Here is a 24,324-nt window from a genome sequence, read left to right on the forward strand (position 1 = left end):
CATAGGCTGATATTTGAAGAAAATGGCTGAATTTCTAAAATATATTTCAAGCTGATATTTGAATGATAAATCATGTGGCATTGGGGAGAAGGCACTGCAGCTATAGCTAATATAGCCATATTAGCTATGTAGAGGCATAACTTATTGCCAAAGGCTTTTTTGTATTACTCCTGCAATGTAGTGATTACTGGCAGTAATCCTGGACATGGTGGCCAGTAATGTATTCTTGTCTGTTGTGGTCACTAATAGCATTAGTAGCTCTCTTTGAATATCATTGAACATAAGTAGCTCTTATTATAGAAAATGTTGGAGACCCCTGCATTAGAGGCTTGGAATGGCACAGGGCTACTTCTGTGTTAGAGGACAGGTACATCAGTGAACTGACTATAGGGTAAATAGGAGACCATAGTCAAGGATACATGTACAGGCCAGAGTGAAATATTTCAACATGAGCAAAGCAAGCTTAGCAGTTTCACAGCGTATGTTTCTATTCTGAGTAGGGCAGGATACCAGACGGGAAAGGGGCGTAGCTTGTAGCTTTGTCAACAAGATTAAGTGGGTTGGGGCTTGTGGGTTGGGGGCGGGTTGGAGCCTGAGCTTCAGATTTCCTAACAATCATGTTGGCATATAATGTTAACATACATTATATGACAAGCAAGGCATATGTGCGGGGCTTGAGGGGCAGCAGAAAGGGAGATGAATGCAGCCTGGCAGGAGTACTAAGTGAGAGAAAACGCATATTTTGCCAAATAACCAACATTTTTGAAGACTTTCAAAACAGAGAGAGAGAGAGACAGTGTATGTGTGTTTTTGTCTCTGTATATAAAACTTCTTGGTGGAACCTGACCAACACCTCGTCATACCTGAATGAAAGCACCTGTACCCAACTACTTACTAGAAACTACATTTATTGGGGTGTGTAACACCCCAAACACCCCCACCCCTGTGGAAAACCCAGGCCACCACCTCAAACTAGGCCAGCAAGGAGCTGAGAAGGAATGTGGCAGCATACTACCCAAAGGCATGAAGCACAGCAAGCTGCTCAGTAGGCAGTGGTGTAATAAAGGTCCCCGCGGTGCGGGGGCCCGAGCTCTAGGGGGCCTCCGCAGCACAGTATGCTGTGCACGGGCAGCATGCCCCTGACTGGATCCAGGGGGGAGTGGGCCCCCCTCAAAGTACTTTGCAGGGCGCCCCTTTGTTATGCCACTGACAATAGGAGAGAGGGACTGGAAGGAAACTTAAAACGGGGTAACAGAGAATGAAAAAAGAACACATGGGGAAGAGCAAACAGGTGTAAAGTTGTATGAAGCACAAAGCCGCAAAAACCAACAACATGTTTGCCATCCATCGTGATGTTATAAGTTTTGGGACTATTTCACTACTAAAAGAAAATCATATGAAAACTCCTTACATTCCTCCAGAAAAGGCCAGTAACGGAAGCTTCCATATTATTATCTTACATAGATGTGTCAGTTTATTGCACATAAAGTGGCATAATGTGTTAGGCAGCAGAGTGTTTGATATTGGACAATTTGTCAAAATATTAAATTAATGAGATTTATAAAATAAAGACTTTATATTGTGAATTTAATATTTTTGCAATAAAATTATATCTACTTAACCATATAAATATATTAACCATACTGGCTTAATTTAATCCCATTCACGATTTTACTGCAAATTAGATTTTTGCTAAAATCTTGATAGTCTCGCACTGAAAAGCTGGGTCGGGGCATAAGCCATGTTCTTGAAAAAAAGCTTTGTAGAAAAATAATGTAAGACTAGACCTTGATTTTGTTGCATATTTTCTGCGTATAATATACGTAGTGAAAGAAAAGTGAATGAAACCTGAGCAGTATGCTAAAGAAAATTACCCAAAGCACAAAGAGATAGATCGGCACTCAGTGTTGCATTTTGCATCAAGAAAATGTTTACCCTGCATACAAAATACAAATTCAAAACCAGGACATCAAATAACTTAGGTGTAAACATAGAAACCAAAAAAAAAACACTGGCAAAACCAATAAGTCTTGCCTATGTGAGAGCTGTGGGCTTTGCCAATGACTTTTAGCCATGTTGTACAGCAGTGTGGATCCTTTTCATCATGGCTTAAAGTTAAGAGCATGGCATGGAGTGGTGTAGGGTTGTGTAGAGTGGCATGCAGTGGAATAAAGTGGAGTAGAGTGGTATGGGGTAGTGATGTAGAATAGAGTGGCATAGAGTGGATTAGAGTGGCATAAAGTAGCTTTGAGTAGAGTGGAATTGTGTAGCATGGAGTGGCATAGGGTGCTGTAGTGTGGTGCACTGTGAAGTGGCATAGAGTGGAGTACGGTAGAGTAGCTTGGCATAAAGAAGTACAGTGGCGGGTATAAGTAACTAAAGTGTCAGTTGAGAGGGCACATAGGGTGAAAGCAACATAAATAAGGAGCCGTATGCCTGTGTTAAAAATAGAAAAGCACATTGCACATCCAGGAATAATACTGCATCGCTTTAAAAAAAAAAAAAAAAAAAAAGCCTTTTGAAGCAAAGAGCAGAGGCAAGGAAGAACACATGCACTTGGTCCGTGGTCCAGGGAGGAGCTAACACAAGAAAGAAATGGAAGGCTACAAGAGCTAAGCAATAAAAACATTGCAAATGAGAGTGACATTGTACAACAACTAATGATACGTTGTAGGCGGGCTCTAAACCCACTGGATAGTAAATAATATGTCTCATAGCACAGCAAATGCACTGTGTAGGCAAGACCTAAAAAATGGTCACATAGGGTTGACTTCTATTTGCTTCTTTGGGTGCATTAATACTCAGGGGTGGACCCAATGCCAGTGGGGAGAGGATGTGGTCTTACGGCCAGAGCTGTTGACTTTGCTTTGCAACAGGGAAGCCAGCTTTGAGTCTGTGTCAGCTCAACATCCTGTGATTGCCTGAAAAAAACATTAATTCTGCCATCTGTAATGTAACCAAAGCACTCAAATACCTTTGAGCCGAGTTTGTGCTATATAAAACAGCAACAAAAAAATCCTGTCTTATATTTAGAGCTCTTTATACTGAGGCCACTTTAAGAGGTCCCCTGCTGCTTGTTCAGCCTTTTTCCGGAACGATTGTTGTCATTTGCATGCTGTTGGGTGGCTCAGTTGCTACTGTTACAAATGCTGCGTCTCAAAGTGAGGAACAACAATGTATTATTACCTTGGTATTTCTATTTCTGTCTCCAGAGTCGTGTATGGGATTATCAGCGAGGCATACTGCAACCAGGATTTTTTTTTTCTGCAGTTTCATGAAGCGTGAATATGGATCCGTGGGCATTAGAGCTCTTTACACAAGAACCACACTACACTGGGCTTTGTTTATAGGCACAGGGATGTTAAGGGATTTGTCTAGCGTTACAGGAAGGTTAATCTAAGACCAGGATTCGAACTTGGTTCCCAATTCCAAGGTCAGCAACTCTAGCTACTAGGCCCCATCTGCTTCTGCAGGAATCCACTTAGTCTGTGCTTGTGTTTTATCGAATTACTCTTTCTACATAAATTATTTTTCGCGTGGGGCAGGGAATGTACCCGCACATTTTATTTAAGTCTGCTTGAAATACTCTATTTTGAAAGGGAATCTTGCTGGAGCAGTAGTCTTAATTATTTGCCTTTTCCCATACCTCCCAGTAGGAGCCCGAGCTGATAGCATTGTAGAGTGAACGGAAAGCGTTTCAAGGATGCCTTTGTTTATCTGTGTGCAATAGAATATTTGTTTCAACACAGATATCTTTCTGCTACTAGATCATCGTTTGTAACTGTTCATATCACCCCCATAAAACAAACTGCATCAGAACTTGGCAATGAAGTATATATACAGTGACCTGGAGGTCTCGAGTTCGAATCCTATAAGGCACACTAGCCCATCTCTTCTTCTGAGATGGTAAATGGAGCGCAAGTAAATTAGATAACTGTAACTCGTTTTATTTACAGTTCTTTCTGCACAATAAAGCGCTTTATAAAAACAAGCATTGGCAAAGCCAATAGGCCTTTCATTGGCCACCAGCCTTAGGCTGTGTCAGTATTTTAGTTTTGGCATGGTTTTTTGCAAAACTTTGCTGGGGGAGTTTCCACAACATCCCTAATATATAAAGAAAAGAACAGTGGCTAAAGGTAAAAATATTGTTTTTAGACTCAAACAGCACACTTTGCCGTAGTTGTTCCTAGCCTGAAGGGCGTTTTTTTTGTGTGTGGGTACTCTCCCTGTGAGCGAACAGAGTGCCATCACTCACAGTGAAGTTAGCCAATGGTCGGGCTTATGTATTTCCTCATGATGAAGTGGGCAGAAGAAAAATGTGAATGAAACAACAACAGATCAGTAAATGTAGAATTCGGGCTGAGAGCGCCTGCATGTCATTATATATAGTTTTAGTAAAATGAGGTTTTGGCCAATGCAGACTAACAACAGATCGAATTAGAGAAGTCCTAACTCACTCTTTTCTAAGAAACGATCAACAGTATGGAATTACTAGCATGTAACTGCTTCCGTGTAATGTGACACTACTCAGTGTAACCGTGCCACACATGAACTGTGCAAAGTCTCCGACGTGAGACGTAATAATAAGGGAATACGTTTTCTGCAAGTTCACCCCTTTTAAGGGCATCTTAAAGTAGGTGTTTTTTGCAGTGTCTAGGTGATTGGCCAGTGTGAGGTGCGCTGTGCTCTCAAGCTAGTTGTGCTGGCTAGGCTGTGTTCTATGTCCTTCGCAACTGCTGACGTGTTAAATGACAGTGCCACATGATCACTGGCACGCAATTCTCAAAGCAGCATGCATGTGGATATTCCTAGGTCTGATTCACAGAATCCGAAATGGTGGAAGTTTACATTTAGAAAGTGCACGAATGAAAGTTCCACCACTATAAAATAATTCACATTCACCATTTAACAAGTAAAGGCTGGACACCAATCTTCAGAGAGGTGCAGAGAGCTGTCTACATTAAGGTCATGCAAATAGAAGTGTCCATCTCACTTGGCTCAAGTTATTAATTTTAAAGTGCTTTTCATCATTTGTTAACATTCTGCAGGTGCTTTTTCAACACCCCATCAGTCTTTTTCCTTGCCCTTTCTTCTCACGCCCTGCAGCACCACCACCACCGCCTCCCCAACAAACAGTTTGGCACCAGTGTGAAAGCCCTGAGCTATGAGTGATTCAGGGGAGTTGGGTATCGGGGGAGTTACGATGTTGGTTTAGAGGCCAGTCATTGCTGATATGTTATTGGGCAGGACCTGACCTGTGAACACAAAAGGGGGTCCCTGCTGTCTCATTTTATTAAACTGCAGCATGGAGGTTGTCAAATGTATTTCTGCCCAGGGCACTATCATAGCAAATGCCAGCTTTGACTGTGGGTGGTTCTTTGTGGACACCCTGAAAAAGTTGGTTACCATGAGCAATCTTGTAAGTTCTTGGGCATTCGCATACCTCTTGTAGGTAGTTCACTCAACGGTGCCCGCTGCATAACCCAAGATGAAAATTATAAAAAAATAAAAAGAATTTACATTGCCTCCATCCCTGCCGCCTCCTGTTGCCTCGCACTACTCTTCTTCTGGTGTCCCAGCATTCACTGCTGGGACACCAGCACACCTTGCGTGAAAGCGGTGCCAGGATTGGTCTGAGTGACTGCCGCTCAGACACAGCCTTGGGGCCTGTGCAGTTTCTCCAGCCCGGCTCTGTACACAGCCAGGCTGGAGAAACCTAAATGAGCATGTGGGTTTGGCCGGCCTCAGATGGCCGGCCAAACACACATGCGCACTTAGGTGCACTCTTCCCTCTTCCCCCCTCTCACCTTCCATGGCCCAGCCCCGCCCCGCCCCTCCCTGCACCGTTAGCTGCGGCAGAAGCAGAAAAATAAAAATGATCTATCATGCGGCTGTGGCGTTTTTAGCATAATTATACATTTGCTGCATTTGTCATATAAATGCAGCATCATCTCCTGCATAATGTGCAGATTTTAACACAAAATATTTGTTTGTAGTTCAAACAGTTCAAAAGTTACAAAACATGCAGCAACGCGTGTTGGTGTGCAGTAGAAGGCCCTTTGCAAAGGTTGACTAGTCACTTTTATGTTGCTTATTTCTATATTTCGGTGCTAAACTAGTACTATTGAGGTGCCAGCAATGCCCAGACAGTGCTACCAAGTTAAAAAATGACGAACTGAGTAATACTATTACAAAATGTGCTGCATTATGCTGCGTACTTTATTCAAATCTGCCGCATAATTCGGCCTCCTGAGGCATATTTCCAGTGGCCCTGAGCAAAAGCCCCATAGATAACGAGGGTGTAGGGAAGATGATTCTCCACATGGAAAAATATTGTCCTTGTGCAGAAACAAAAAAACGTGGATCTACTACAAGAACACTAAAACCTTTGCCTCTGAGCGACACATGCATATTTTTTTTACCTGGTGAAAAATCTGCATAAGTGCATTTGAACACATAGAAGTTCAAAAATATATATTTACCTGGAATACTAAATTACCCTTTGCGAACCCCTGATAAATTTCAAATTCGTAAAATATGGAGCTACAACCATGCCTGTAACCATCCTCGCGTGTCCTTTTGGAGCAATAGTTGTACATGTTTGTCTGGTGTCGGAAACGATTTCCATAACGAAGCACGGAGCGCTCTAGTCGACAAGCCTGCCTTCCCAGCCAGTGGCGCGAAAGTGTTGTTCTATGGAAAAAGAATAAAGAAACAGGGGCCAGATGTAGCAAAGGCTTTTCTCCCTTCTGTGTCTATGGGAAAAAGTGTTTGTACATATGGCCCGAGGTTCTCTCGAACTGGGTGTACTCGGATGACGTCAGCATTTGAGCATGCCTAGGGTGACTGACAAAATTCCCAAAAGCAGGCATTTTTCTCAGAATCTGTGCTGGCAAGCCTTCTCAGCATCGACAGTTCCTCGTTCCTCTGCGTGTCTGAAACACGGTGACCCAACTCACGCACTCTGACCTGTAAAACCACACGGACGAGTTCATGGCAATTACTCTGTCGTTTCAAGCAGTCTGAGTCAGGGAGCAGGCAGGTTAAACACTCCTACAGGTAACTCGTATTCCATCACATGTTGTGGCAGGTCACACCACATGGCATGACATTCTTGCACCATCACTCACAGACAGCCTGCATTTGTATGCGTCTCCCACAATGTGCTGCTCAAGTGCTGTATGCAAATTCTCTGGGCTTAATACCTCAGTGCCCTTAAAAAAATTGACCAATGTCCTGCTTAGAGGAAAACATGTAAAAATCTCTCTTACCAGGAGCGGGCACACCGCCCATAGTCTTAAGAAAAGCAAAAATTAACAAGCATTTGCAATGCAGTAGGTCTTGCATTTTCTTGAGTTAGAGCTATTGGCATTGTAAATTCATAACTGCCCTTTTCTTGCCACATAAATTGGTCAACCCCGTCTCATAATTTAGTCTTTTCCTGACATATAATTCCAGTGGCCCAGCATTTAACTAAAACCTTCCATTTACCATCTTCCTCTATCTTAATCTATGCAATTATGTAAACTTTTATCAGAAATGCACTTTTTGCATTAGAGTGGAATGCTCAAAACACCGTAACAAAATTATAATTTGGGACAGATTGGAGGATGAAATGAAAAAGAACATCGGGAGTAAAGATGGAGAGGACAAGTGGTGTAGAAACTGTGTCAGGGGCCCTGGAGTAAGAAAGGAAAATGGTTGATTGGAATTTCAATAGGAAAATACAGCTGATCATTAGAGTTGAGTGGGGTCCATAGGTTTCTGGGCCCCAGTGCCACAGCACATGTTGCTCCATTGATAATAGACCTCAGGAGAGAAAGCGGATGGTGTAAAAAAAGAGAAGCCTAAGGAATAGAACTAAGAAATAAAAGAAAGAAGGGAAAAAAGAATGAGAAAATGAAAACACAACTAAGAAGAAATAGAGCAAACGTGTGAGACAAAAAAAAGGAAAGGAAGCTAGCAAACAAAAGAGAAAGAGGAAAAAAGAATGAAAAGTGTGAAAATAAAGAGAAAAATGAACATTGGAGGGGAAAAAAGAGAGATGGTGAGAAAAACAAGCAGTGAAAGAACCAGGGCATGTATGTACTAACACATTTCTCACAGACACAGAATGGGAAAACCTCTTTAGCACTTTAGACCCGGACAAGTAACTTGTGGCTTCCATATACAGACAGGAATAAGAGGGATTTATAGTGAAACGTGAATTTGCAAATAAAGATAAGAGAAAGGAAAGAAGGAAGAGCTAAAAAAAAAAAAGGTGAAAGGACGTATACTGAGTCGAAGGAAAGGGCAAATAAAAAAGACAAAGAAAGAATGAAGGGAAGAGAAAAAATAGTGAAACAATGATGAAGGAAAAAAAAAGAGGAACAAAACAAGGCAAGAAGTAACCAAGTTTTTACGAGTCTGAAAGAGAAGGTAGCAAGAGGAAAAGGGAAACAAAAAAAAGGAGAGGAGTGGAAATAAACAGTTGAAAGAGTGAAACTGTTGATATGTGCATTTTAAGAGCTGGAAAGAGAAAAGTGTGGGGGAGGGAGAACACATTGAGAGTAAACCAAGTAAAGGAAAGAACGGAGTGTGATAGGTGAAACTGACCCTCCCAAATAAAGATGGCAGCTAAGAATAGATTTAATTGGTTCCCCCACGTCCTCAAACAGAAAGCGGAGTGTGGAACAGCAGGGGCACTGCAGAACAGTAGGAGATGCATTAGCATAGTTGTATGTGAACCCCAATACAGCAATATTGGGGTGCTTCAGATCAGGACTGAGGGTATAGACAGAGCCCTGGCCCAGTGCTGGAATAACACAAAGGCAGCAAGTGCGGAATGAGAAACTTAGCCCCCTGTAATTCCTGGTATTGGAATAATGGGGCTCTGCAGTTTAGGGTTGAGGTTCACTGACAGAGTTGTATGTGGGCTGCAGTACTGGAATAGTAACGGGCAGACAAGGTCAGAAGTGAGGTATGTTAATGGAGCTATGTGCGGAACCTAGAATTGGTGTGCCAGTGTTGCAGAGTTTTAACCTGAAGTTGCCCTGTTGAAGCTGCAGGTGGTGCCAAGCATGGGAGTGGCATTGCCTCTGAACCACAGAAGTGAGGATTCGTGAAGGGCGTGTGCGTGAGCCTTAGTACTGAGAAGAAATGTGCACAGAATTTTAGAACTGATGGATGCTGGTGGATCTGCAGTGTTTCCCATCAACAGTGGCGTTGGATGTTAGACTTGAGGTGCACTGGCTGAGCTGTGTTTTGCTCTTTTAGGACCAGCATTGGCTTGGCAGTGGGACTGATTATTAGACTTGAGCTGCTGTAATCAAACTGTATGTGAGCGGGGTTCCAGTACAGGAAAGGAAGTGACCTTGCCGGGGTAGAACTAAGGTGCACTGATGGAGCTGCGCTCGAGGTCCCAGTACTGTAACAGCAGAGTGTACTAACTGTAAGAACTGAGTTGCTCTGGCAGGCAGTGTGTGTGGGTTTTCTCGCACTGGCACTGCTGAGGGTTTGCTGTTTGTGAACTGAGGTGCACTGATGGAGCTGTGCCCGAGGTCCCAATACTGAAGCAGCAGAGTGTACTGTAAAAACTAAGGTGCTCTGGCAGACAGCGTGCGTGGGGTTCCAGGCACTGGCATGGCTGAGGGCTTGGAGTGTGTGAATGGTGGTGCAGTGATGTAGCTGCACCTGAGGTCCCAGTACTGGAGCAGCAGAGTGTGCTGACTGGAAGAACTGAGGTACTCCGGCAGACAGTGTGTGTGAGGTTCCTGGCACTGGCAGGGGTGAGAGCTTGGAGTGTGTGAACGGAGGTGCACTGATGGAGCTGTGTCCAAGGTCCCAGATCTGGAGCAGCAGAGTGTGCTGACTGCAAGAACTGAGGTGCTCTGTCGGACAGCATGCGTGGGGTTCCTGGCACAGGCACGGCTGAGGGCTTGGAGTGTATGAACGGAGGTGCACTGATGGAGCTGCGCCCAAGGTACCAGTACTGGAGCAGCAGTTTGTACTGATTGCAGGAACTGAGGTGCTCTGGCAGACAGCATGTGTGTGATTCCTGGCACCGGGGCAATGAAGGGTGGGAGCCAGGCAGCTGAGGGAGGGTGCAGAGAGCCCACAAAGACCAAATGTGACCAAGATAACAGCCTGATTGATATCCTTGTTTACAGCTAAGCTCAGAGCAAGAGTGCTCTGCAAATGAAAAGGGAAGCGTTCCTGGACAGGAGCAGAAAACAAAGTTTAAAAAAAAGGTCCCCTACAGACCAGAGAAACAGGACAAAGCATTATTATACAGTAGTTGGTCACTGCTCCCACACAGAAGGAGGGACAAAGAGGCATGACTGACCACTAGCAAGCAAGGCTTTTTAAATGACACTGAAACTAACGAATTAAATAGTTGGAAGCCCACAGAAGAAGTATACTTAAAAGTATACAAGAGGTGGTTCTCTTACCCTCGACCTAGAAATGAATTAATACATATGCACTCTGAAGAGCTCTAATGAGAGCTAAACACGTGCAAAGGGTTGCTTTTACTTATTCGAGGTTGGCTTGGATGGTAGTTTACCAGTCCAAAGCTGTAATACTGTGCCTGGAGAGGTAAATGGCTTTTGTCATTTTACAGTTCGGCGAAGATGACACTGTGTCAATCCTATGCTCAAAGATTTTGCTGTACAAATGGCAAAATACTTTTTCACTATCTAGCTCGGCCTGAATAGCAGTGTGCTGATCCGATGCTTAAAAGCATTGCTAAATAAACAGACATTTGTGGTGAGCAAATCTAGAGTATCGCTGGTGTTGCAGGGTGCTCCTTACTGGAGCTGCTCTCCATCTAAACTTGTGAACTACCCAAAGTTCTCGTTCTTTCTCTAGATATATATATATATATATATATATATATATATATATATATGTGTGTGTGTGTGTCCATATACACAGTCTTCATGATCGCCCTTTATAGATAACCTCCCTGTAGTATCCGTTACCCATTGTGTGCCCACCCTCTACAAAATCACATCTAGAGACACCTCTGTAAAAGGACCTGCAAGGGTCCCCACAATTGGAGACCACATACATGCCTGAAAATGGAGGTCAGAAGTGTATGTAATTTATGGCCTAATGATAATGCAGTACACATTTGCTGACCTGGCAAATAAAGCACGACATACTTGGCGAATAACATTTAAATCTTCAAAATGTGTGCCTGGATTTTCTATTCTTATCTGAGACGGTGCTATTGACCTGTTTGGTACTGTGTTATTTGTTTTATTTTCCCCTCTTAACTTAAGTTTGAAGTTGATATTCAATATAGGTTCTGTTGTACTACCTTTGGTGCTTGTACAAAATGCTACACTGAAAAAAGGTCCCCATATCGTGTTACTGCATCTTGGCACGTCAGCCGAATTTGTGGGCCATTTTTGTTAATAAATTGCACGCATTGTATTTGGAAGTGAATGCACTCTTTTAAAGTTTAAGCTCATTAATTCGTCATGCCTAGTACAGTAAGCCACGCAAGAAAACTGAGGTTTGGTACTGTGACAAAAATATTACTGACCAAGAATTATGTTAATTTGATTGTTGGTGAATGTCAGAAATAATCACGAGGTGCATATAAATTTGATTCATCAGTATGGGCTGAAGTGTGTTACGTTTGAAATGTATTTTAGTAGTTGAAAGTCCGTTAAATAGCTTGTGAAACACGTTTAGATGACTAGCATGCACACCTACTACGCAGGATGCACAAGAACGAACGAACGAAATGGGATTTTAATAGAAGGCAAATGAGTTTGCTTGCAATTTATATCCTCTAAACATAAGCACAACACAGTCAACAAATTGTATTTTTGTGTAGTGCAACATTTACATAGCGCTTACTACCTCTACATGGGGGCACTGAAATGCTTGCCTACATGGACAGCATGCTACGCCATGTAGGGTGTTTTGTTGGAAGTGTTTTCTTTGTTTTTGATCCTATGTAGCAAGTGTTTGCCAGTCGTTTGTGATGACCATCGAGGTGCAGTTGTAGTGTTGTGGGATGCAGCACGTAGCAGTGTGATTGGTGAAGACGGTTGAGAGATGGAGGTGCAGTTCTTGCTTTCAGTAAGCTGGCAGATTTGAGCAGCTCTGAAAGTTGCTCCAGTGCTTAATTTGAGGCAGTGGTTGCTGGTGGGGCACACCAGCACACATTTTTGGGCACTTATTTTTACTCATCAGACTTTGGCCCAGAGCAAGTGAAATACAAAAAGGGAGAGGAAGAGGAAGACTGAAAAAAAGTGATAACTCAGGACTGGAAAAGAACATGCAAGAGTGAGATAAAAGGGCAGGGAGTGTCGCTGGTAGCTGCAGGAGGCATGATGTGCAATCAAAACTACGCTGTCTTGGTATTTGGTATCCCTGACTTTTGATAATGCCAGCCGCAAGCTTCAGAGCAAAGGTTTGGATGCTGACACTTAATATTTTACAAATTAGGCACTGTGTCCCTTTGTGGTATTTCATAAGATCACAGAACAATTAGCTGGTTACTGCACTGCTGTCAAATATGAGATATTTTCTTTAAAAGTTATGGTCCTCAATAGTCATGGCTAGTTTGAAAGAGGAGAAGTGGGAAGGTCTTCTGGGATGGACTTTGTTAGTATCATTCTATATCTGATTATCATTGTGAGATGTATGGAAGCAGTCATACTATGTAGCTAGTTCAGACCTACAGTGTTGGACTAGAGTTCTCCATTAGTGTGCTGGTGTTGAGTACTTAACCAACAATGGGTGGCTTTTGAAGAATGACTTGTCTGTATTTCTCAACCTTTACTCCTGACAACTTGTGGGGAAGGCTGGGGGTAGAATTTCCCACAAGATGGGGACTGGTTGGAGTGCACTAGTGCCCACAGTACCACTAGGAGTTTTTGGCAGACACTCCTTGCAAACAGCATATAGGTAAGCACAGACTGCAAAATGTTTTTTGTCTCAGGTGTAAAAAACGCTGCATTAATCCTAACTAAACTGTCAGAGATGGCTACGTGAACCAGACTGGGAGCTCAAAGTTGCCCTGGTATTTGTTTTCATACCAGGCAAGTGTTTCGAGCAACTCTAACCCTATTTAAAGTCTTTCAACTGCTCATTTGAGCAAATATTTTTTTAATGGATCTAAATGATAAATCTGAAAGAACATTTTCTAAAGTTGTTGAGTAAGAGCCAAAGGCTTTCCAGTCTGATAGAAAGAGAAACCCAGGAAACAGTCCGTAATTCCAGGTCAGAAGAGTTACTTTTCTGCAGGGGCAAAATATTTATGCGCCAGAAAGAATATTGTGTGCTGCTCCCTCAGACGGCTTTCAATGCTATGTGGGGTGAATCGGTCAGACCACCTAGCACTCAAAGCAGCAGCGTGTCTTGCAGCCTACCCTGTTTTTATTCCGTAGGTCAAATCTGGTATGCCCAGTCCTGTGAAAATGTTCAATATGAAACAATCCTTTAGAGCTCTTGATGTTACAATTGTATGATTAAGATGGCCATATGCCTTCCCTACAGAGCAAGGTGGCTGTAATGTAACTCTTATACTAGAGTTTTGAAAACATGTCACCCTAGTTTTTAAACTTGTTTTTCTCAATATTAAAATGTTATTGAAGCACTACATTTTATTAGAAAATTGGAATGTTGGAAGCTCCGTTCAAGACAATGGAGTGCTCTGGGCTTCTAATGGCTAGTAAAATCCCAGAGCTCCAGCATTCCAATGTTTTTACACAGCAACAGCGTGAACAAAGCCCGAGGGAATCCCAATCCTCTTGCGTTCCATGAGGCCTTTATTTCATTTATTGGAACATTTTGCCCTCTAGTGGTGGAATGTTATAATAGCCTTATAGCTCTTCATAGATGAGCTATACTGACCAAAAAAGGTCCCACTCCTTTGTTAAAGGCCCTTGCATTCAGGCGGTCATTTAATGCTGGAGCAGTCCTTTAATGGCCGAAATAGCCCGCTACAGGGACTATAAAGCTATATTAATCCCAATGTTTGCAACACCACACAGATTAAGGTCCTCATTAAGAGTGTCCTTGTAATTCGTGTTTGATAATTCCTACTGGCTGGATCGGGATTACAAGTTTGATTTAAAAAACAAAAAACAGAAAAAACAAACAAAAAAACGTGTGGAAATGGTAATGAGGAAAACTGCATTTAATGAGGAGAATGCATCATTCGAAAAAAGATGGTGAAAACATTCCTAAATCCATAGGATAAAATGTGCAATAGTACATAAATACTGCCCTTATTGTGCCACATGGTATTGGCAGTACCATGTGCTGTATTACCAGTAGGTTTAAGAAGTAAATGAAATTATGACTCAATTTTAGGCGCTTACTAGAGTTTGTTGGACTGCTGTGTGAACCGCCTTGTCCTCTGATGCCCCGGCGGACTACACCCGTACTTATTTAGGTTTCCCTGCCTGCCTGTGGCTTCAGAGGAGCAGCCATCACAGCGGCAGATCCTCTGAATGCACTGCAAGTTTTCTGGGCAGCTGCCAGGTGTCATGCTGTCATTTGCCAATTTTCGAATTCTCAAACCAAGATTCTGCATTAGAAAAACAAAAAAACTAATGGACCTCATACCCTGACAGTTTTCTCGCAGGGTGTATGGGTAAGTTAAATGTTGTTCTGTTCAGGACCAACACGTTTGTTTTGCCCATCCAGGACAGGAAAAATATACCTCAGAAAGTCTGTTGTAAATAGGTCAGTGACCTTAAGGCTGTGGGGCTGTTAGTGTAAGCTATTCACCAGTAGAACTTGTGGGAGCCATGGTGCAGAAAACATGACAATCCCCCTTATTTTAAATAGAGCGGGTGGATTGTCAGTTTAGCAGATTGGTACTCAATATTTGTGGCACATAACAAGTAATTAAATTACTCTTATCAGAGACTGCTTGGCTGGTTGTCTGTAATTCACTTTTTCATGTACGTGTTGCATCTGGGTGGGATTCTCTCTCATATAGTCAGTTACTCTTGTACCATTTCACTGGTTATAGGAGTTGAACATGGGTGCCATTCTTGGTGATCATAGTCCATTTTCCAAGGTCCAAGGCTGCTTCAATTATGTGAACAACGTCTTATCAAGGAGATTGTGAAACACCTTGATGCATGCAATGGTGTCTTTGGAGGAATTCAATTCAAGGTACTTCTGTGATGCATTTTAAAACAAAATGTCTTTTTTCATGAGATGGGCTAAGCTGTTCTTTCCTCCATCAAACATTGACATGGCAACGATATTTTCTTTGGAGAAAATAAAGAACAGTATTCACAATGTAAGAAACAGCCTCCCTAGAATACTTGCAGTTCTACTTTAGTTACTATGATACAACTTTAATCTTCAGTCATTCTCTGCTTTAACTTGATAGTTATTTAGAAGTCTGATTAATTAAGTTCTGCGATGAAAAGTTGGAAATATGTCTTCGTAGGCTAGCACCTATGTTTGCAGTACATTTCTGCCTTAGCTTTATACAAATAATGCACCTGTTATTCTGTAAATTATGGAGATTTCCAACAGTACTCATGATATATTTATACACACACACACACCCAGCAGCACCACATTGCCACATTTCAGTGACTAGAAGTATCTTGGAAAGAACATTTTCACTTGCAAATTCTACACCCCCCCAATTCCTGTGAAGAAAGAGATGAACACCTGAGTGGGTAGTTATGCATACTGAAGACATGCAGTTCCTTCTGTCTTTGTTGCCTTGCAGAATTTCACCTGCCTGCAATCAGGAAGTGTACAAATGGATAACAAATATTTTTTGTTTTTTGTTGTGATAATCACTTTGTGGCATTGTTTCTAATAAGCATCTTTTCAGTGCTGACCCACTATTTCTGGTGGATACATCTAACTGCAGATTCCTCACTTTAAAATACTTCTGAGACACCAGACTGAATCCGGAATTTTGTCTGCTTCTATGCTCCCTTGTACCTCTAGGTGGGGTTTGTTTTTACTCCATACTTCCCAGAAGTGTTGAAGCAGCACAAAGCCACCTCTGTACACTGACATCAGTTTCTTTTTTACCGCTTCTTCTGATGTGGCTCTGCAGTACCACTCCAAATTTAATTGGCCTTTTGATGACTTCCAACTCAAACCAGTGTGCTAAGGAATGATGTCCAGTCCTAAAACAACAGGTTTAAAACCATGGCAAGAGTGCAGAAAGCACATGTCAATCACAGACCGGCAGAAGATGTGTCTTTGGTGTTTGAACACAAGACACAGCTCTAATTTGTGCAACAAGTTAACCTGAAAGCTATCTGGAACTAAGACAAAAGCTGTACTTCTCAGAAAATAAGGATTCGTGATGGGTATGTCCATTTCAAGTCACAGGCATGGACCCAATAGAGCTCCTGAGGCCGTTCCCATGACAGGGCTTCTTTGTGGGTGAAAGCCTCTGCTAAGTTCAAACCAAAGTCTAAATGAACACATAGTGAAGTGGGTCTCATCCCCATAGCATCTCTCTGTGTGCAGAAAGAAAGATTGAGAGAGTTGTGATGTCATTTTTTCCCCAATCGCGGAGCTGATTCTCCACCTGATTCCAGTGTGGCCAGAGTTTCCCAGGCTATTGGTGACGCCGTAGCATATTGACAACTTCGAGGATGGTAATCTGTAGATTATTAGCATCCTTCTGGCTCCCTCTGGCATGCCTTTGGACCCCAAGCAACTGCAGGAATCTTCAGCAAAGTTACCGCTGCTGGATCCCAGTGCCACCTGACCCATTGGAACCCACTCCAGGCTATGTATTGACTGCAGTACAGGCACTCAGTCTGGCTCCACGACCTGTGTCGGGCCCTTCCTTATTGACACTGGTACTGATGCCTTCAACTATAAAAGAGGATCCAATGGGCATTCGGATGTTCAACACCTAAATGACTGATCCCGACTGATGTTGTGCTGTGAGCTTACAAAAGTGCAACTGGTTGTCACACTGCCTGATTCTGATACAGTGCCTGTACATGTCTGCAGAGGCTCCATTCTTTTTTTTGGCTCAAACTTTGAACATGTTACACCCCAAGAAGATGATGATGATAGTGGGGGGGGGGGGGGTTCTCCATCCTCCGTAAACAGTTGACTACTTCTACATGGACTTACAATGTGCCACTGGGCTTGACACTTCCTCGAAACAGAGTTTGGCTTACTACTTAGACCACCAACGGAAGAGAGTGTATCATTTTTAGTAGTCCAGTGGGCTGCTTAAGTCCTGGATTTGAACCTGCTGTCAATTGGGACCAAAACATAAGTGCATCAGGCAATTCTGCAGCCTGAGACAGCCTCATCTGAGCCCTGGCTCCCCTTTAATGAGTCCCTCACCACCTTGATAGTCACATGGTCAAAGCCCTGTACCTGCCCACCTGTGAATACCTTGGTGATTCTGATTTTCTCAATAAATATACTTCAGAGAGCCTGGTGCTTCAGGCTTCATCTAACAACGTGAACCCCAGTTCATTCCCTACCACTGCTCCAAATCGGAAAACGTATGTTCTGCTAGCCTGGCATTAAAATCAATCAGTTCTGTTTCTTAGGTTGCTACACGTATACACTCTGGGACCCGGCCAGCAAAATCTTAACAGGGGTTCCGGAACGCTTAGGGCACTCTGGCCCCAGACAACTCATGACATACTAGATGCAGACAAATATGTGATTTGTGCTGGCCTAGATACTACAGATTGCTTGGGAAAGACTGTTTGAACCAGAGTTGTGCTCTGCCATCATGCATGGATGCGTTCCACAGTATTTTGTGGAAATGTACAAGCCTTTCTCATAAATATGCCTGTTGATGGGTCATGCCTTTTTATTGAAAAAGTGGATTCTGTGTTACCGTGCTTTAGATAATAGAGCCACAGCGTGCTTGCTGGGACTCTTTACTCCTACAAAGCAGTTCCCACATCAGTTCAGAAAATTCACAGGCAATGCAAGGAGGTTGGCGTATTGCAACAGCCGTCTTCCACCCACTGTAGTCCTTTCAAGGCTGGAAAAATGTTTCTGGCACTCAACTCGCAGGTCAGTAGGGGCACCAGTCCTGTGTCCCTTCCGCAATGGCAACAGCCACAAGCTGCTTTAGTTTGACAATAGTGACACACACCTATGAGGGGCAGGGTTTGACACTTCGTCCAAGAATCCATCAAGGCTAATCAGCTCATGTGCTAGCTGTGGAGCCCCCCGTGCAAGCTCCCAGACGCACTTTACTTCAAACCCAAGGTTTTTTTTTGCAGCAATTTCATTTAATTATTTTGTACCCAGAGATTGTATTGAGCTATCTTTATTTACTTATTATCAGGTGATTCTCAATTCCCAATGCTTTTCGGGTCAATAACCCTTTATCCGGGGTATCTACAAGTTAAACAATATAGCCGTGTAGATGTTTACTACACCGCAATTGTCACTCCACACCACAAACCTTGTATAGCCTCCGTGTGACCGCTCTGTGACTGGAGTCAAACATATCACCCTTCTTTGTGTGAACGTCCATCATCGACAAAATAAAAAAAACAAGCATTTTCAATGCAACGGGTCTCGCGTTTGCTCATGTTAGAGCTGATAGCGTTGTAAACTCCTAACCCGACTTTTCACCTATCGGCAAAAGTGTATTTATGTACGTAACCGAAAAAGTGCAATTAACTGTGTAAAGCGCTCTACTTCTGCCAAGCGAAATCGCGCTAGTAAAATTGAGAAAAAGTAGTTCACGAGCCGGACAGAAAACAGCGAGCCTCGCATGTTTTCTGTACTTGGTCGAAGCGCTCGAGGAGGGCTAGCCACCGGAAAAGGCATGACGTGTGCATGCCTTCGACTAATGAAAGCAAGCGGATTTTAATAGGCAAGCCCATGAACCAATAAAAAACACTGACGTGATGTCGACAGGGCTCCAAGCCCTTTTCTAATAACTAAAGCACGCAACGCAGGCTCGACCCTAAAACACTGTGTGGATCATACAGACCTCATGCTGAGAATACAAGCTCAGCCTCTCCTGGTGACTCAAAAGCTTGTGCTTTAATCACCACTTGACCGGGGCATGGAATCCCCGTACATACCGAGGCTCGCATGTTGATGTGTCCACGTCTAACAATGTGAAAATCGTGGTGTTATTAATCTAAAGGAATGTACTGGTGCGGTGGTACGCCGGGGTGTCCTAAGCGTGCCGTGGTTTACGAGCATCGATAGTGTTCACATCTAACCACTAAGGGTAGTGCAGTGATGGCCTTATGCTGCGTGCCCCAACACTAATACCCAATCTTGTGGCAAATGCCGGTTCGTCACACACGTGCTGCGCCACCCCAATCGTAGGTGGCTCTACATAACTTTAAGTTGCAATGTCGTGCTAGTGAAAACATACCGGCGTTTTTTATTGCCACTTACTGTAAAGCATACTGGTAATTAAGCCGCATTGAATGCCCACAAAGCGTGCTCCTTCCCGTGGAAACCTTAGTGGTGGTCCATGAACCCGGATATTAAATACAGAGGCTAAATGGACCATTAGGCAGCCTTACCTTCAAGGGACGAAACCTCAAAATATAGATTTCAAATTTAACAAAACATGCACTGTGATATTGAAGGTGTGAATACAACGAAAAAAGAATAGTGATTATTATTGAAACGATGTATAAATACAGCACTATCCGTGTTCCTATGTGGCATGCTGTGTGTGTGGACCATGGTAATACCGATCATGTATCACTCCTCAGATTACCTCAATACCTCGGATTATGTATAAACACAAACCAAAATCCCAAAGCTAATGTGAAACTCTATATCATGATGCTTTAAATGTAAGAACATGTTCCTATCATGCTGATATGAATTAGTGCTAACTCAACTCAGTGCTTTGATCTATGAACGCAACATGAAAATACTTAAAGAAAGCACATTTTTTCCAGTTTGTCGTTCATCCTGTTGGGTTGCATGGTATCCAGTCTTTTTATCCGGTAGAATTCCATTTAGGAATTTCCATTTAGGAAAGCTTTTATGGTTGTCCATGTCTACCCTCACTGTGACAACTTCCAAAACCTGGAATCGTGGCTGAGAAATGTTATGACCTGCTGCTGTAATGCAAACTTTGATCTTTCTTTCTGTTTCTACCGTACATTTTGCCACATGGGCATTTTAAAGCATACACAGTATTTTTAGGTCTAACACTATATGATCATAGTGTAATAAATGAGTGCGCTGGAACAATGTTAATCCATCATGGCTGACAGATGGGTACTACAGATCGTTCAGAATTGCTATGCCCTACCCTTTCTTTTTGACCCACCAAGTCTTTCCAGCCCACATTAGAGCAAATTTCAAAGGAGCACCTGTCAATTCTGTTACAGGAAGTGCAGGTGCTCTTATCCTGAGGTGCTACTCAGAGGGATCTGGACTCGCAAAGAGGATGGGGTTGTTACTTTCACTATTTCTTTGTGCTGAAGAAAGACTGAGGTCTGACATATTTTGGACCTTTGACCTCTGAGCGCCTTCCTGCGGAATGACCAATTAAAAATCACACTGGCCCAGATCCTGTTTCTTCTGGATACTGAATAATGTCCTTGGACCTACAGGACGTGTATTTGAATATACCTGTCCTGCAATCCCACAGATGTTACCTGCGCTTTAAGGTAGTCTAGGAGCACTTTCAGTTTACTGTGCTCTCTCTACCTCACCAGAGTCCCTTGGATGTTCACGAAACTGATGGCTGTGGTCACTGCCCACCTTTGGAGGTCAGGTGTACCAATTTTCCCCTATGTTGACTGGCTGTTGAAGGCAGGCTCACCTGACCAGTCGTAGACTACCTCCAGGTAACTAAGAATGTCTTGACATTATTGGGGTGATCAATGAGCTGGAGTTCCACCTGACTACTTTGCAGAGTTTTCAATTCATTGGTGCTATCCCAGATATGGTGCAATGCAGGGACTTCCATTCACTGATACAAGTTCAGAACATTCAGATCTGCTGCAACAAGTCCAGGACATTCAGGCAATGTTTCAGTAGCAGATCTCAGTGAGAGCAGCTCTGAGGCTTTTTGACCTACTAGCCTTCTTCATCCTTCTTGAAGATTATGCCAGGTGGCACATGCCTTACAAGTAAGCCCAAAGTTCTGGTGAGCCCAGCATCCAAATTTCATCATAGATGTCACATTCTGCAGTGGTGGCTGCTCAAACGCAATTGGTCCAGCAGCAGGCCCCTCTCCTGGTGATGGATGCATTACTGCTCCGTTAGGGAGGTCATATGGAGGAGGTGGAAATCAGAGGACCCTAGTTCTTCAATGGAAGCTCAACTCTGTATTACTTTGTTGGAGTTGCAGGGCATTTGTCTAATTCTGGAGTTTGTTTGCCCTCCTTCCATCAACGAAAGACTGCTGCAGGTTCTCGTTGACACAACCACCTCTATGTGGTAAAAGCACGGTGGAGAGGGATCATGAGTCTCTGTACCTGTAAACTTGGTTGGAGTTTTGGGGCATTTTCTTGATCATGAACCACCTGGCAGTATCCTTGAATATCATAATGGATGAGCTAAGTAGGCAGTGCTTGGCAGATTACAAATGGTGTCTACATCTTGAAGTGACAAATGCAAAAAGAACAGATGATGGATAGAATGCTGAACAAATCAAACATTCACATACAATCACAGATCTGGGTTTAATCAATCTTTTTTTTTTTTGCTCACCACACCACCCTAGTTTGGACCCAGCCATATGCAAATAAGTCTTGACCCTGCTCCTTGCGGGACTGAAAACAAGCTTCCTGGAACCAGTTTTGAGGTATCACCCCTCATCAGGCAGGCTAGTTTGAATCCAGTGGCACAGTGAGCACAGAACCCATACCTGGGCATACACTTACCAGTTAGCGTGACAAATGCAAAAAGAACAAGTGATGAACAGAATGCTGAACAAATCAAATATTCACCCCCAGTCACAGAACTGGGTTGAATCTAAAAAATGTTTGCTCACCACACCACCCCATTTTGGATCCAGCCATATGCAAATCGGTTTTGACCCTGCTCCCCATGGTGGAGCATGGCATCTTCCAACAGTTGGGAGAACCCTGACTAGATCTGTTCACTCTGTCAAATGCACAATTTCATAAGCTTTGCATCTTGAAGTTTCCACAAGAACGCTTGTAGAAGATGCGTCCTGGCTGGAATGGAAAATGGGACTCCTATACTCCTGCCTCTGCCCCTCCTTCTCAGAATCGTGAAAAAGATCAGGAATGAATAGGTTCAAGTGATCTTAGGGGCTCCAGAGTGGGCCAGGAGAGTGTATTTGGAACTTCTGAGCGTGAGCATCTGCTCTCTGGTCAGGCTCTCCCTTTGAGAGTATCTTCTGTCGCAGCAGCAGGGCAGAGTACTCTACATGAACCTTTGCAAGCTACACCTGCTTGAAGCGAAATTGAGTGGAGGCAGTTAACTGCATTTGATCTGCCACCAGAATTGATGGATGCCATCCTCGCCGCCAGGCACCCAATCATGAACTCCATTTATGCTGGGTTAGTGGCCTTGTTCTGCTATCTGAAAGATTGACCCTTTACAAGCCGACCTATTGGGTGCTCTTACATTAGTTTTGTCTTTGGCTCAGCAAAGCCTTGTAGCGGGCACTATTAAAGGTTCTTTGTCAGTCCTTTTGGCCTGTCGAAGTTTGCTGACACACCTGTCCTTGTATAAAATATGTACGGTGATGAGGCTTTTAAAGGGCTTGATACACAGTTCCTCCCAGACCATTTGTGATGACAATGTACGACCTTAATTTGGTCTTGATGTTTCTCATGTGTATGCCCTTTGAGATGATGCATATCTTTTCACTGCATTCCCTGACTTTAAAGACTATCGTACTTATTATGATTACTCCAGCTTGTAGTGTGAGTGAGCTTCAGGAATTATGGGTGCAACCACCCTACACCACTGTTCTCCCTGGTAAACTGGTGTTGAGTACTTGGATGGCCTTTTTGCCAAACATCATGACTCCTTTCTACATTGAGCAATCCATCACTTTGCCAGCATAATTTGCCCCACACCACCACCACTACCACCCACTCCTCGAAAGGGGAGGGAAGGCTTTATTGGTTGTACCCCAAAATGCTTAGACTTTTATATTGATCATACTAAGCTTGTGGATGATCATCTTTTTGAGGTGACTAATGGAAGACTGTACAGAAGAGGAAGAGGACCCGGTTGAGGTGGCTAGTCTTCTGCATTAATATATGCACTGGCCAAAAAAGCAGCTCCAGGTAGGTTTGATAACCCATTTCTCCAGAGGGAAGGCTGCTACCACTTCACTAGCATGTGCGCTGCCTGTCTTTGATATCTGCCAGGCCACAATGCGGGCTTTAGTGCATAGCAGGAAAGGCATCTCACCTGCTTAGTCCTGCATTACTTTTGGTATGGGGAGCAGATGCTCACGCTTTTGTATCTGTACTAAGGTAAGAAATATGTGGTTAGAAGTAGACATCAGAAGAACAAGCTACTTACTTTAGGTAACACTCTTTCTTGTGGATACTCTATCGAACTGCAGATTCCTCACTACCACCTCTTTATGTGCAACCACCTTTCATCACATGTAAAAATAAGTCCCAAATTAGAAATCAGCACACTGGTACTAAAAGTTCTTCACGCTTGGCATCAGAGAAACTGGCTTCCGCTAGCAAGGAGAGAGCTTATAGGTGGCCCTATCACGTTCAGGACAGTAGAGAGCAACACAACCATATGGCATGACCTGGCAGCAGGAGGACGTATTGCTGGAGAAACGTTTTCAGGCCCATTGTGGAGGCTGGAGAGTCTACGGTTAGGAACCTGTGGTTAAATGGAGTATCCACCAGCAAGCTTGCATTGTTGGAATATTGTATAATGTAAATTCATAGTGAAGGTGTGAGCTGTTCATGGCATTTAGCGTTACATTATTTTTGTCAGTTTTGTTGCATCAGTAAACCCCACTTTTGATGAACTTTTTACTAATGATGTCTTGTCTTCATTAATGATAAGCCTCTGTCAGAGAATCTGTCTAATTTGATACTTTTAGGATATCCTACCCAGGTGATCGTGAGAAATATACTTTACTTTGTTGTATTCCATAATATGAGTGATTGCTATTTCGTGATTTAATGGTGTAAAGTATATATTAAAAAGACCTTTCCATTTCTGTACCACTGGGTACAGACTGAAGGCCATGCAAATTGGAAACCTTTTTTGTAATGACTACTAACCATGTGGTGTTCAGTTAAACTGTGCACTTTTGTTCCCTTTTTCCTGTGTAAATACAGGTTAACATAACACATACTAGGAGTTCTGCGACCACAAAGAGACAGACTTGCAGCCAATGGTGTTTATAACATCACTGACCTCTGCAAATTATGCAGATAATAGATT

At 43.1% G+C, this 24,324-nt stretch overlaps 1 protein-coding gene across 2 annotated transcripts in view; it reads left to right on the forward strand.

Annotated features, from left to right (window-relative positions):
* The window catches only part of TTC39B (tetratricopeptide repeat domain 39B), a 486,814-nt gene that overhangs the window by 110,537 nt on the left and 351,953 nt on the right, over positions 1-24,324 (forward strand). The window lies entirely within an intron of this gene.

This window comes from Pleurodeles waltl, chromosome 1_2 (genome assembly GCF_031143425.1).
Source record: "Pleurodeles waltl isolate 20211129_DDA chromosome 1_2, aPleWal1.hap1.20221129, whole genome shotgun sequence".
NCBI classification, from domain to species: Eukaryota; Metazoa; Chordata; class Amphibia; order Caudata; family Salamandridae; genus Pleurodeles; species Pleurodeles waltl.